Source organism: Bufo gargarizans, chromosome 2 (genome assembly GCF_014858855.1).
Source record: "Bufo gargarizans isolate SCDJY-AF-19 chromosome 2, ASM1485885v1, whole genome shotgun sequence".
NCBI lineage: Eukaryota > Metazoa > Chordata > Amphibia > Anura > Bufonidae > Bufo > Bufo gargarizans.
The window spans coordinates 38,580,856-38,596,128 of NC_058081.1; positions in this window are offsets into that span (position 1 = coordinate 38,580,856).

A 15,273-nucleotide genomic window follows, 5' to 3' on the forward strand; every position below is an offset into this window, starting at 1 on the left:
ACCATTCGGATTATCCGTCTCTTAGATTTGTCATCAATTTTCCTCCTGCGGCCACGTCCAGGGAGGTTGGCTACAGTCCCATGGATCTTAAACTTATGAATAATATGTGCAACTGTACTCACAGGAACATCTAGTTGCTTGGAGATGGTCTTATAGCCTTTACCTTTAACATGCTTGTCTATAATTTTCTTTCTGATCTCTTGAGACAGCTCTTTCCTTTGCTTCCTCTGGTCCATGTCGAGTGTGGTACACACCATATCACCAAACAACACAGTGATTACCTGGAGCCATATATATAGGCCCAATGGCTGATTACAAGGTTGTAGACACCTGTGATGCTAATTAGTGGACACACCTTGAATTAACATGTCCCTTTGGTCACATTATGTTCTGTGTTTTCTAGGGGTACCATCATTTTTGTCCATGCCTGTTTCATGAGTTTATTTTTTTACATAATTCTGTTGAAGCATGGTTGAAAAACAATGTCTGACTTTCATTGGTTAACATTTATAGAATTTTAATTTATTATTACTTTTGTCAGATTAAAGTTATTTCTGTGACCATTGTGACTTTTTCTTTCATTGACCAAAGGGTACCAACAATTTTGTCCACGTCTGTAGTTGGATAACGTGGGTGAGGCCAAGGGTGACTTCTACGTATTACAAATTTTTTAAATCAAATTAAAATTGCTCAATAAAAAATATAAAACATTAATTCGCTGAAATCTAGCATGTTATGCTTTGCATTCTGTGTTGCCTAGAAGTATTTGACTCACACTTACTGAGAAACTGGATGAGGCAGGGGGGCCATACTAAATTTGGTATGGGGCCCTATGATATCTGTGTACGCCCATGATCCTTGGCACCTTAAGATCTTACCCACCTTAAGGCTCAAATATAATTTGTAAGGTTCCTGCTCTTAAGGGGGACTATAGAGGAGCTCCTATGGCAGTCCAGTAGAAAAAGTTACCTTTTTCGTGGATCACACCAGTTGAGCTGTAGGGCAGTGAAACATTTCACAGTGTTTACAGTCAGCCTGTGTAGCTTTTATATGCATTATCCTATCCCTATTCTATGCTTGAGTGCTGAGACTCCTGTGTTTGAAAGGTCTACATTGCTTCAGGGCAATGAATCAAGACTAAACACCAGAACTGCCGTTGCCAAGCATTGAGAGAGATCAAAGAATATAATTAAGAATAAATAGATGAAAATATAACAACCACAAAACAAAATTAACCTGGAGTTAAACTCATTTACGTTGATTGTTCCCCTCGAACAATGGCGTTCTAAGCAATTTATAAGGAAATAATTGTATTATTAAGAGACAGCAGAAATAAGAAAACACAAGACCCTGTCATAGAACAAAAAGGAGGAATTCATGTCTGCAGAATTCACATGAAGAACACTAAGAAGGCCCTGGTCACATCTGGAGGTCATAGTACTGCATCATTCTGCTCCAGGAGGCACAGTATACTGCAAAGTGCAAAATTGTATTTCTCATTTCATTAATGCATTTACTATATTTCTGTATGCACATTGTAACCACAGGCCATATCCTTAGCCAACACAAGATGGGACTGGTGTAACACTGTATATAAAAGAGTGTGGCAGAACATTCTAGTTTCAGTCTAAACTAGAGGAGTCTAAGAGCTGAGCTCAGTGTAGTCCAGCCTACCTAGGGCTAGGAGTAGGAAGCAAATGTATGCAGCTCACAAGGCAGCTCATCCCAGACCTGGTACCACCCAGGATGGAGTCAGAACATCTCCATAAAGCAGACCAGATGCAAGAAAGGTGTAGAGGAAGACCTGTAGAGATAACCAGTCTTATAAAGGACTTTATTGACTCTACGGAACTTGTGTTCACTAAACTGTACACTAAAGCACAGTTTGACTCCCTGTGTAAAGTGGAAGAGTGAATTAGCAACCTGTTCAAAGAATGTTGCAGGAATGTTGTGGAATACCCTTTTTCGTTGCGAGATCTTGCTGCACCCCACATCTGGATGCTAAAGCACAAATCAGTTAGCAAAATGCAGAGTTAGAAATATTGCTTCAGTTTAAAAAGACACCTTTGGGCTATGATTATTTGTACAGCTGTGAGAACTGTAATTCTGTGAAACATCGGCTGATCCATTGGGTGTAAAAACTGTCCTGAGCTGTTTGCATCTTAATTCTTTAGTAAAGAATCATTCATGTCTTATCATTACTTCCTGCACTACATTTAGCGTCACAACAACAGGGACCCTGCCTTGCACTGTACAACCACCAAGGGCACCTCAGCTACCATCAGGTAGGAGGATCCCAAGAACTGAAGTGTGCCCTTAAGGGAGAACTGGTGCACCCTTCGTATTACTGCATGGTGGCCCAGGGAGCTTCAGAACTGTGAGTACGACTATTACTACACTCATCCAGCCACACACACACGCCTGATCGCTGCAGTACTGTTACCCATACCTACCTGCATGTGTATTTGTGTATGGAAGGTCTTAAAATGGTTGTCCCATCAGGAAAACAGTCATTGCTTAAAGGGATTCTGTCACCAGTTTTTGACCCCCACATTCAAAAATATGGTTATGTGCATGGAGCCCTTGTGATTCCTAATTTGGTCTTATAAGCTAAATCTGTAGGCTCATTTAGTGTAAAAAACGTTTTATCTAACCTGTCATTCATCTCACTAAGGTGCCCAGGGGGATGCTCATGTCTTCCAGATGCCGCCCGCACCCGCCGCCGTTCGTGCCCAGCTCCTCCTTTGCTGTCATCAGCGCCGCCTCAGAATCCTTTGCTACTCCTCCGGCTCTCCCTCACTCCCCCCTCCTTCTTCTCTAACATCCCGCGCATGCGCACAGGCCTGTGCCTGATGCGCCCGTGCAGACTTCTCCGTTCGGCTTCATTGAGCGAAGTGCGCATGCGCCGGCACTTCGCTCAACCTCCCGATGACCTGAAGGCTTAAACACTTTATCTAAAATGAATTGATCACGTGTGGTCCAACTGATGGAACCCCCAGTGATCAGGTGGTATTACCAGTGGCGGCGAAAATGTATATATTACATGAGGTCATTAAGCCCTCCGGGGTGAGAGATGATCCGCATAAGGGCTTGCTGCTCCCAAGGGTGTGTAAGTCAAAGATAGCCTTTACTTAGGCTAGGCTAATAATGGTTGATCAGTGGGAGTCTGACCCCAGGACCTCCACTTATCAGCAAAAATAAGGGAACATCAATGTTTGTACCTTCAATGTGAAGAATGTTCCTCCTGACGGACCTCCTACTCCATCTCATATAGAAACCTGGTTCTTAGGCTACTTTCACACTGGCGTTTTGCCCTAATGCATTCTGAATGGATAAGGATCCGATAAGAATGCATCAGTTTGCCTCCGTTCCTTCTCCATTCCGCTCTGGAGGTGGACACCAAAACGCTGCTTGCAGCGTTTTGGTGTCCGTCTGAAGAAACTGATCCAAACGGATCCGTCCTGACACACAATGTAAGTCAATGGGGACGGATCCGTTTTCACTAACACAATATGGCACAATAGAAAACAGATTCGTCCCCCATTGACTTTCAATGGGGTTCAAGAAGGATCCGTTTTGGCCATGTTAAAGATAATACAAACGGATCCGTTCTGAACGGATGCAGACGGTTGTATTATCTGACTGGATGCGTTTGTGCAGATCCATGACGGATCCTCACCAAACGCGAGTGTGAAAGTAGCCTTAATCACACAGTGCTTTCTTCAATGGGAATGTACCGCCCATACGCAGATGGGGGGTTTCGCTGTGCATGTGTAAGATTCCAATTCCTAGAGATTTCAATAATGAGAGTGGCAGAGTGGGGCAAGGTTTTGGTGAGGAGTAAAAAAGAGAACTCACGCCAGCTTCTATAGCAGTATAGGGCCTCCGTGCACAGGACTCTGCTCCAGTTGCGTGCGAAATCCAGTAAACAGTTCATCCAGCACTGAAGGGTTAAAAAGTATTTCCAGCTTTATTGAGGATCCGTAAACGCGTTTTAACTATTACATAGTGTTACTAATGACTGACTCTTTAGTGAGGAGTATCTGAGCATGAAATGAACAGTAAGGGCTCATGCACACGACAGTATTTTGCGTTCAGTATACTGGCCGTTTTTTTAATTCAGTATGCGGTACATATACTCAACCATTCATTTCAATGGTTCAGCAAAAAAAAACTGAAGTGTCTCCGTGTGCATTCCGTTTCAGTATTTCCGTACAGTGAAAAGATAGAACATGTCCTATTCTTGTTTACAAATCATGGTGCCTGGCCCATTCAAGTCAATGGGTCCGCAAAAAAAACGGAACACCTATGGAAATAAATCCGTATGTCTTCCGTATTCGTTCCGTTTTTGCGGAACCATCTATTGAAAATGTTATGCCCAGACCAATTTTTGCTATGTAATTACTGTATACTGTATATGCCATACGGAAAAACGGAACGGAAAAACTGAAAGGAAACGGAAACAAGAAACGGAACAACGGATCCGTAAAAAACGGACTGCAAAACACTGAAAAAGCCATACGGTCGTGTGCATGAGCCCTAAGAAGAGGTTTCCGTGATCACCAGGAGAAATAGCCTCTGAGTATGGTTAGTCCATAGAGGTGACAACCCCTTGAAATGATGATCCACCCCTGTGAAAACTTGAGATGGTTTTCAATATTGAGACACATTAGAAGTCAACGTCAAAGAGTGGTGTGTGGGCTGTGACCCCACGATGCAGAAGACAAGGACACTGCAGCGCTCAGTATTCCACCCTGCCACTTCTATATGGTCCTCTGGTGGGCCTAATTCTGTATTGTGATACTTGGAGTCTGGGCGTTAACAGTGTAGTCAATAGCAACAACCAAGAAGAAGATGCATAGAAACCACAACAAGAAGGACACAACCAGGACTAGGATATATGTAAGAGGGTCAGACCTTACCCAGGATCTTTGTGAGTGGTGTATGTGTGGCTCCCCACTCAAAGATGGAGGAAGAAATCAGGCAGACCGAGCTGTGACTTAGAGCAGGATTTTTACTGAACTCACGTGGGGGCAACAAGCTTTACTAGATGGTGTTGCTCCTCCAACCTCCATCTATGTCCCTAAGGCAGTGTGCCAATAAGTGAGCATCACTTACTCCCACTTTCTAGATAATTACCAAGCAGTTTGGCCTTTCTATATCACTGGCTACAGCCATATACAGTATTCATCCTCCTGGACACCTCTTTATCTACTACAGTTAAATTATATACAGTGTGGGGACATCCTAGGTGTGACAACTATGTTGACCCCTGCAGCTTGCATGGAAAATAACTTGTGGGCATGCACATGCCATAAATTTGCAGTGCAGTTTTTCAGTAGATACAGTGTAGTTTATATCAACGACTTGGAGCAGGGATTAGTGTTTGAAAAGCAATCTGATGATGTAATAATGGGGGCTTACTGTGGTACCCCAGTCAAGATATGTTAAGATGTTGTGCCTTGCTTTTCCTCACCTTGCTGGAGCCTGACAGTTAGAACTGTGTTGGGACTTATGGCCGCCATGTTCATGCACTTTGATGACGTTTTATTGCATTGCACTGAATTTCTGAAATGTTACGTATGTGAATTGATGCCGTAATTGATGCTTTATCTCTGTATGTGACGTATGCGGAAAATTACACTGTTTTATCTGAATATGTCTTTTACTCTGGGAAATCAGATCGTTTGTGTTATGTCTGGTTTGCTAATTGTGCTGAGGTTATGGGGTGGGACCTTCCCATATGTGTGTCCACCTTTGAAGGCTGGACAGTTCTAGCATACGGGCATGATCTCAGATGTATAAAATTCATGGCGCACCCAGTTTCGAGTAGAGCAGACATGGAAGAACAGCAGGAAATCTCATGTCACTGGCCTGAGGAGCCCTAGCCTGGACCCTGAGATTGAGGCCTACTTTGGGATTGTGTGTAGCAACTGGTGGATTAAGACTCTTCAGCAGTATATGACAAGGCTATATGGTCCCCACAGCCTGAGGGGCACAAAAGAGCAGAGTCAGGCGACATGTTAGACAAGTCCAGGGGTCTATAAAAAGGGAGTGAGCTATTGTCATTATGATGCAGTGTCTCGGAGGTTGCACCACATAACCACATCTACACATTAGCTGGGGAACTATACAGTTGGGTGCACAACTTTAAAAAATTTCATTTTGAGGTAGTGGGAGTTCAAAGCCGGCCAGCATGAGGAACAATGTTACCTGGAGAAGCTCCAAAACTCTTTGCACTTTCCTCACCAGTTGCTGCGCTTATCACATTATCAGTCATGATGTGCCTGTTACATACTCCAGTGGACCCAGAACAGCGAGGACAAGGTAGTCAAGCCAGGAACAAGGTTCTCCAGTTGTTTTTTTGTACAATAAATCTACTTAAGATTGGTCTATATTAATATTGATTCTGCATCTATACATTTCAGTATTGCAGATAAATGACGGGATTGACTTAGAAAGTTCTGCCCATAGAGCTGTATACATGTGGTCATATATGTCAGCTACTGCTTCCTTTTACAAGTCGCTGGAAAAAGAGAAGAGCCTAAGAATAGAAACTTGTTGACAGTAGATAAAGGACCATCAGCCTGTCTGGGCTGACTGCTCAGCTTATCATCGGGCCCGAGCAGACATTCATCCAAACACATCTGTCAAATGAAAGCATAACCATTTCCGGTTTGTCCCTCATCCAAGTCTACATTTTTATTTATTTTTTAATATATAGGGATATGGTGAATGGAACCAACATCTTGGATTAAGAATACTCCATTTAGCTTTCTTTTCTTTCTGTATGGCAAGGAAGACAAGTGTTACAGCAGCAACAGCTCGCAGCTGCTGCTCCCCTGTCATACCTTCCCCTGGGGACAGAGCCGCCTATCACTGCTTTTCCCCTTTCACCCTGCCTTCTCATTTGGGCCACGGCCTGCTTTTCAGTCAGCTTGTTACCTGCACCTGTATGGCGCACATGCCTCCTCAGCTATCAAAGGCTCAACATGTACATCCTAAGGTGCCATCTCCAGTAGTAAGGTGCCTAAACAATAAAGTCCCTAACTTTCTAGTTTATTGCAAAGGTGTTGTTACTGTTGTCTGCCCGTGTACCGATCTCTCCCCATTTCCTGACTCTGATCATCCACTGTCTGACCTGTGCCTGATTTACTGACTGATCCTGTGCTGCCTGCCCTGACTTTGGTTCTGTTTCATGTACTTACTTGAACTGTGCCTGACCTGACCATGGCCTGTTATTGACTATGAGTTTTGCCTGTCATTTCAGTGCTACATACTGGTGTCTCTTTACCACTGTGGGTCAGCAGCCAACCACATGGTGACTACTCCAAGAGGTAGCAACTTGTTGCATTTCCCGCAACGAAGTCCAGATCCCTATATAAGTGTTAAAGGGTGAAAACCAGGGAACCACCAGGATAACATCCTTAGGTTAAGTCAAATCTGTTGGTTGGCACAGTGGTTCCACACCCACTGCTATAAAAACAGATCTGTGTCTATCCTGTCTTTACCAAGCATAGATCTAAATAAAGCAACTGACTTTTATGTATTTTTTTGCCAGGTAACACAACTAATTTCCCCACTGTAATTCCCTCCTGCTCCGTACAGTATTAGAACAAAATTTTATGTGAATCAACTTCGGATGTTTCATCCGAAGTCGATTGGCTCATCCCTAGCTGGAACCCCAAGCAAACAGCAGCACATTTTTTATTCTCCTGCTGTGCCACCACAGGGGGAATTTAGTACTAAACGCCACGTATTAAGATGAATAGGTAGCAGTGGCGTTGCTAGGGCTGGTGTCACCCGGTGCAGTAGAAAATGGTGTCACCCCCCCCAAGCAATAATTTTTTAGCCATATATGGGGGCTATAGGGGTGCTACTGCCGTAGGGGGGTGTCACAACCAGACAGCTGAGAAGCTCTGACAGAAGCCTTTCAGAACCTCCTCCTTGAGTTTTCTTTGTTCTGGTTTTCAGTTCCTCATCTCGTTAGCCTCTCTCAGCTGTCATGTAGTTGGACTGATTGCATCCCTTTAAATTCCTCCCCATAATGCATTAGTGTGCAGCTTATAAAACTTCCTGGAGTGTGTGCGCATGCTGATCCTATTTTTCCAGTCTTCTACAAGATAAGTGCTGTACATTTATTTGTGATTTTCTGTTTGCTGGATCCCAGGTGACCCTGACTCCCTCCGTGTCTAGTGTAGGGAGCCGGTGGTCGTGTCCCCTCACTATTATTGGGTGTTCAGGTGTTATTCAGTCGAGGTATGAGGATATGCGATCATCTACCATTGGGATTTTCGCATAGGCTGAGCAGTCAGGGTGAGTGCCAGGTCTTATGCAGGGGTCTCCCTTTTGTTCCTTAGTTTTGGATCCAGTGAGTCATATATTCATTTTGCACTGTCTTGTTTCCTGTACACCTTCCGTGACATTATAAGCCGCCAAAACCGTCTCAAGCATGGATCCGGTTTCACTTTTGACTGAACGCTTCCAGGGTCTTTCATTGGAGGTAGCTGATCTCTGTAAGACTCTTTCTCAGTTTCTAGTGACCGGTTCAGCTTGCGTTCATGGAGTTTGTTCTGAGCCTAAGATCTCGCTCCCGGATACGTTCTCCGGGGGTAGTGAGAATTTTGTGCGTTTCAGAGAGGCTTGCAAACTCCATTTTCGCCTTCTTCCCCATTCCTCTGGTGATGAGGAACGGAGGGTGGGGATCATTATATCGCTGCTCAGGGGTAATGCTCAGTCGTGGGCCTTTTTGCTGCCGGTGGGTGCACGGCCCCTCCGTTCAGTGGATGAATTATTTTTAGCTCTGGGTCAGATACAGTATATGATGATCCGGATCGTGTTGCTTTGGCTGAGTCTAGACTACGTCTGTTATGCCAGGGTAAACAATCCGCAGAGATATACTGCTCAGAATTTCGGAGATGGGCAGCTGATACTGGTTGGAATGATGCTGCACTCCGAAGTCAATTTTGCCATGGTCTTTCAGAGGGATTGAAAGATGCATTTGCCTTTCATGAGAGGCCTATCTCCTTGGACTCTGCTATGTCTCAGGCCGTTCGTATTGACAGGCGTCTTAGAGAGAGAGGAGAGATCTCTCCTTCCTGTCATACTCAGTCCCAGGACAGTGCAGCGGTCTCATTCTGTGCGCAGGGGTCTCAGTCGCTGTCAGCCCCTTCTGAGCAGGAGCCCATGCAGCTGGGGTTGATTGCCTCTGACAATAGAAGATTCAGCCCGCATGGGAAGGTTTGTTTTTGTTGTGGAGGTATAAATCATTTGGCAAATGTTTGTCCCTCTAGGAGATTCAGGCAGTTTTCTGGGAGTAATAAAGAAAAAAAAAGGAAAAAATCTTTAAAAAATCTTCCATCTGTTACTATTGGCAGGGTTGAGGCGGAAATTGAAGGTTTTCCGTTTGCTTGTAGTTCCCGTTTCGTCCTGCCTGCCATGGTAGCGCTAGAGAGCAAGAACATTTTTTGTGAGATTTTTGTGAATAGTGGAGCAGCTGTCAATCTCATTGATAATCATTTTGCGATAACACATGGTTTCCAGGTGTGCACTTTGGGAAAGGATATTCCTGTTTTTGCTATTGATTCCGCTCCACTTTCTCAGAAATCATTAAAGGGCATAGTTCACAATATTCGTTTAATTGTGAGTGATGCTCATGTTGAGGATGTGTCATGTTTCGTCCTTAGCGGATTACCTACTCCTCTTGTGTTGGGGCTACCCTGGCTCACTTAACATAACCCCACTATTGATTGGCAAGCGAGGCAAATAAATGGTTGGAGTGACTTTTGCAGAGAGAATTGCCTCACGACATCTGTTTCTGAGGTTTCTACTAAGACTGTACCACCTTTTCTGTCTGAATTTCCGGATGTGTTCTCTGAGAGTGGAGTTCAGGATTTGCCCCCGCACAGGGAGTACGATTGCCCTATTAATCTCATCCCAGGCGCCAAGCTGCCTAAATCTCGTTTATACAATCTTTCCCAACCTGAAAGGGTCGCTATGCGTACTTATATCTCTGAGAGTCTGAGAAAGGGACACATACGACCCTCGAAGTCACCTGTTGCCGCTGGTTTTTTCTTTGTTAAGAAAAAAGATGGTTCTTTAAGACCTTGTCTGGATTTCAGGGAGCTGAACAGTATCACAATTCGCGACCCTTATCCGCTTCCTCTGATCCCAGACCTGTTTAACCAGATTGTTGGGGCTAAAGTCTTTTCCAAATTAGATCTAAGAGGGGCATACAACCTGGTCAGGGTCAGAGAAGGAGACGAATGGAAGACGGCCTTCAATACCCCTGAGGGCGATTTTGAGAATTTGGATATGCCTTTTGGTTTGATGAATGCCCCAGCCGTTTTTCAGCATTTCGTGAACAGCATTTTTTATCATTTAATGGGAAAATTTGTATTAATGTATTTGGATGACATTTAGATTTTTTTCTCCTGATTTCAAAACTCATAAGGAACACTTACGTCAGGTCTTGCTCATCCTGCGGGAGAATAAATTATATGCGAAACTGGAAAAATGTGTGTTTGCGGTTCCAGAAATTCAATTTCTGGGGTTTCTTCTCTCCGCTTCTGGTTTTCGCATGGACCCCGAGAAGGTCCGCGCTGTGCTTGAGTGGGAGCTTCCTGAGAATCAGAAGGCGCTGATGCGTTTTTTGGGCTTTGCCAATTATTACAGGAAGTTTATTTTGAATGATGCAAAGAGAGGAGAGAGAGGTAGTCGGGCGGCACTGCTTGCACTGGTGATGCCGTAATAAACCAGACCGAAATGCGGTTAAACGTGCTTCTTAATGTGGTGCTCAGCAAGAAAGATACTGTAGACAGTAGATTGCAACATGAGGAGAAGGCAGAAATAAAGTTGCGGCACTCACCAAAGTATATAACTCTTTCTTTATTGAAGCTTCCTCAAAGGGTAGCTGAAGGATCCAGGGGCGGACACAAAGTTGCGAGCGGCGACGGCCGTTTCGCGCGCAAGATCGCGCTTCCTCAGGCCACTAAATGCGTCATCGCGCATACGTGTGCTTTATACAGGTGGATAGGGGGACGGCCGACGCCGTCAGCAACTATCTCGCTCCCACGGATATGACGTAGCTAAAATACATGCAACCAATAGGTTCGGTCATATTACAAGCATACTAGAAAAAAGACAACACAGACATTGAAGATATATAAGAAGAAAGCGGACATCAAGGGGTATATAAAATACTGCAGCACAACATATATATTGAAACTATAATGGTAAAATCACCTTTATAGATAGATTCACCAATGTGGGGAAGGGGGAGGTGCGCTTATATTTAGGGCATATGCGCAACAATAGGCTCTTCTATATCGAGCGCATGCGACTCACAGGAACACTGACATATCATTTCTGTCATTCATTCCCACCGCGTGCATGGCCTCCGTTCGCATAATCCACCTTGCCTCCCTCTGCAGGAGCAGGCGGTGCCGGTCACCACCCCGTGGGATGGGACGGACATGTTCTACGCCCGCAAAAGAGAGGCAACGTGGATGTGCGTCGTGGGCCATGCGAATATGTTCGATGAGGCGTGGACTGCCTCTACCTGATCGAATGGAGCCAATATGTTCGCGAATGCGCTCGAATAGAGGGCGAATTGTTTTTCCTATATAGAAGCGCTTACAAGGACAAAAAACCACATATACCACATAGGACGTACGGCAATTAATAAAGTCCCGTACTGTGTGTTGTACCCCGCCTATTTGTAGGTATTTACTGCAGACATTAAGTGCGCAAAAAGAACAATGGCCACACCTAAAATTGCCCACCGGTTTTCTCAACCAGCTCTCATCTCTAGGTGTTAAGAATATGCTCCTAACTAGTTTGTCTTTAATTGTAGGGCATCTTTTAAATGTGACCAATGGTCTATTATCAGTGAAGCTACTAAGAGTGGGGTCTCCTTTGAGTAAGTCCCAATTGCGGTTAATAACCTGTCGAACCATTTCGGCGACCGGACTATACTGGAAAGAGAAGGCGAAGCGCGAGGGTTTGGTATTGGTGCCCTGTTCCATGAGCAACACATTACGGTCAAGTTGGGACGCTTTTTGAAGGGCTAATGAGACCTCTCCCAATGGATAACCCCTATTAATGAGCCTAGCCCCAAGTTCTCCAGCCTGTCGATGGAAACTTTCATCTGTATCATTAATCCTGCGAAGTCGGACGAACTGCCCATATGGGACTGCGCGTTTGACAGACGGTGGGTGGAAGCTGGTCTGGTGGAGGAGCGAGTTGGTCGCCGTCGGCTTACGATAGCCGCTGGTGTGTACCACCCCATCTTTCACCATAACATGTACGTCTAGAAAGTCCAGAACCTCACCACCAAAATTGATGGTGAACTTCATGTTCATACGGTTACGTGCGTTCAAATGATCAACAAATGCACGACACGACCCCTCGCTCCCCGACCAGACCAGAAAAATATCGTCCACATATCTTAAGAATAGATTGATGTGGCGCATATAGGGGTTATCCATTGTGAAAATATAGGTCTCCTCAAATACCGCCAGGTACAGGTTGGCGAATGTGCACGAGACAGGCGTGCCCATAGCCGTACCTAGTACCTGGCGGTACCACTGTCCGTCAAATTGGAAGACATTGTTACTAAGAACAAGGTCCAAAGCCTCACGGACGAAGTCACTGAACACTGCACTCTTATTGCTTCTGCTTAAAACGGTGTTAATAGCCTGAAGTCCGAGATCATGAGGGATCCGGGTATATAGGCTTTCGACATCCAAGGATACGAGACTGAATTCCTCCCACCACTCAAGGCCTCGGAGTGCCCGGAGAAAGTCTCCCGTATCCTTTAGGTATGTCGGGGTGCTCCTTAGTAAAGGTCTAAGAAGCCAATCAATATAGCCGGATAGGGGTTCCAGCACTGAACCGATTCCCGCCACAATGGGGCGTCCCGGTGGTCGAGTTAGGGATTTATGGATCTTTGGTACAAAGTACCAAGTAGGGATTTTTGGAAAGGCTGGGATAAGTTTATCCCTCATGGTTTTAGGTAAGAACCCATTATATACGTGTTGGTCAATAAACCGGCAGAGCTTGGAGGATATTTCGGGTATAGGGTTTCCCCTTAACTTAGTGTATACTGTACTATCTCCTAGCTGCCTGTGTGCCTCCTCCGTATAGTACTCCCTAGACATCAGGACCACGTTCTCTCCCTTGTCGGCCGGCTTAATGACCATATTATTTTGCTTCCTTAACCACAGGAGAGAGTGGGATTCTTCCACCGTGAGGTTGGAAGGTGCTGCAGGGTACACCAGCGCACGTATTTCTCTCAAAACTCGCTTGTGGAAAAGGTCAATTGGTGAGCCGGCCGGCATGGGAGGAAGGGAGGTGGACCTGATGCCTCCTGTGTATTTACTAAATTGCTGTGTTGTATCCATAGATTAATCTGGTTCAGTGCTGGAAAGGAAATGGATGCAGGATATTTCGTCGTCACTGAATTTACCTGTCAGGTGAAAGTCAGTGAGCGACATGGTAGCCGGAACCTCCCCCTGTAAGGGGTCGAGGGCCTGGGAAGTGGTCTCAGAGAATAGCCTCTTAAGATATAATTTGCGAATGGACAAAAACAGGTCGATCTCAAAATCTACTAGGTTGAACTGTCCAGGTAGGCTGTATCCCAGCCCTCGATTGAGGAGTGTGATACAGCCAGGGGGCAGTTCAGAGCCCGTAAGATTGACAACAACATCTTCAGTGGGTGCGTGCGCACTCAGTTCATCAGGGTCTACTGTCGCCAGGAGACTTGACGTCTCCTCCTTGTCGATTTCCTGGTCGCTCTTGCTTTTTCTTCTGCGTCTACCACGCCCCCTTCTCGTGCCTTTTCTAAAGGGGTTGTTTCTTCGCCTGAGTTGGCTCCATTCCCCTCAGATGCGCTTGATTCGGAGTCGGTAGCCCAAAAATTATGGCGTCCTCTCCGTAGGGCGCGTTTAGGGCGGATCCGCTTTTTACCCCAGTCGAAGACACGATCTGATTCGTAATCGTTTTTGTCTCTAATAAATTTGTCCCTTTTGCGGTCCTTGATGTCTGCCTGTGTGGCTAGTAGTTTCTTGTTTAGCCTTTTCTCAAATCCATGGAATTGCGACTCCAGGAGTCGCTTTTGAAGCTCCTCCCTTGCTTTAGTTAATTCCTCTGTGACTGTAGTGTATTCCTGCTGGTCACGTGTTAATACAAGTTCCATGATCTCTAAAGAGAATCTCTGGTGCGCTGCTTTCCATTCCCCCGTGAAGAGGGGATCATCCTCATATTGCACAATATCTTTGAAAAGGCGTAAGCCTCTGGGGACCCGTCCGCTTTCCTTATAGGATTTCAACGACTCAATGGTCCAAAACAATCTGACCTCTTTATCAGCCAATTGGAATATTTTTGTTTCCAGGCTTTTCGTGCTAGTAGTATGCACATAGTCCTGTTGGTTGCAGGTAGCAAAAAATGTGTCCGTCCCTTCACGACCCTGGGTCAGGCCGCATACGGTTTCAGGTGTGGTTTCCAATACAGGAATGGTGGCCTCAGTGTTAGCTGCAGCGTACTCTGCCATCGGGATACAAATAATTATTCCTCTATTGTTAAACCACTCACTGATCTGACCAGAAATGGGGTAGATTTTTCTTCCTGGTCGGTAGAGGCGCGTAAGGCCTTTTCTAATATCAAGGAGAGTTTTGCTTCCGCTCCCATCTTGGTACAACCTGATATTTCTCTACCCTTCATAGTTGAGGTTGATGCTTCTGAGGTGGGTGTGGGTGCGGTCTTCTCTCAGGGTTCCTCTCCTGCCAAATGGCGACCGTGTGCCTTTTTCTCGAAGAAACTCTCCTCCGCAGAGAGAAATTACGATGTGGGAGATAGGGAATTGTTGGCCATCAAGTTGGCTTTTGAGGAATGGCGCCATTGGGGCTAGAGGGAGCCAGACACCCTATTACCGTGTTTACTGACCATAAAAATCTGGCCTACTTGGAGTCAGCCAAGCGTCTGAACCCGAGACAGGCCAGATGGTCTTTGTTCTTTTCAAGGTTTAATTTTGTTGTCACGTTTCGCCCTGGGGTTAAGAATGTGAAGGCAGATGCCCTGTCACGTTGTTTTCCGGGAGGTGGGAATTTTGAAGACCCGGGTCCCATTTTGGCTGAAGGTGTGGTGGTCTCTGCTCTTTTTCCTGAATTGGAGGCAGAGGTGCAGGCAGCCCAGTCAGAGGCTCCTGATCTTTGTCCTCCTGGGAGGTTGTTTGTGCCTCTCGCTTTAAGACACAAGATTTTTAAGGAACACCAC